Source organism: Cupressus sempervirens, chromosome 7 (genome assembly GCF_028749045.1).
Source record: "Cupressus sempervirens isolate cs-2001-9-10 chromosome 7, ASM2874904v1, whole genome shotgun sequence".
Taxonomy (NCBI): Eukaryota; Viridiplantae; Streptophyta; class Pinopsida; order Cupressales; family Cupressaceae; genus Cupressus; species Cupressus sempervirens.
Genome location: NC_143124.1, coordinates 535,985,587 through 535,985,893, shown reverse-complemented (window position 1 = coordinate 535,985,893; position 307 = coordinate 535,985,587).

Sequence of the window (307 nt, the reverse complement as noted above, 5' to 3'; positions counted from 1 at the left end):
CAGTCTCAACCTCCTTGAGGTGACAAAGCCAACAGATCTTGTCCTCCCTGCCAATATGGTGATCAATCTAAATATGTAACCAGTGAGATCCCACCCTAAAAGATCCAAAGGAGATGTGAAGAGCATGAGTCCAACAACGAGTGAGGTACCAGGGACGTAAGATGATCCCATCCTGGATATCAAGGAAGTGCTCAACATAGAAGGCCATGCATGAGCGGAGCCCACCTAGGGGATTCCTCCAGGCTGTGATAACATTTTATCTGTAGATGTCAAGTCTAACATGCTCATTCAACTCCTATTGAGGTGG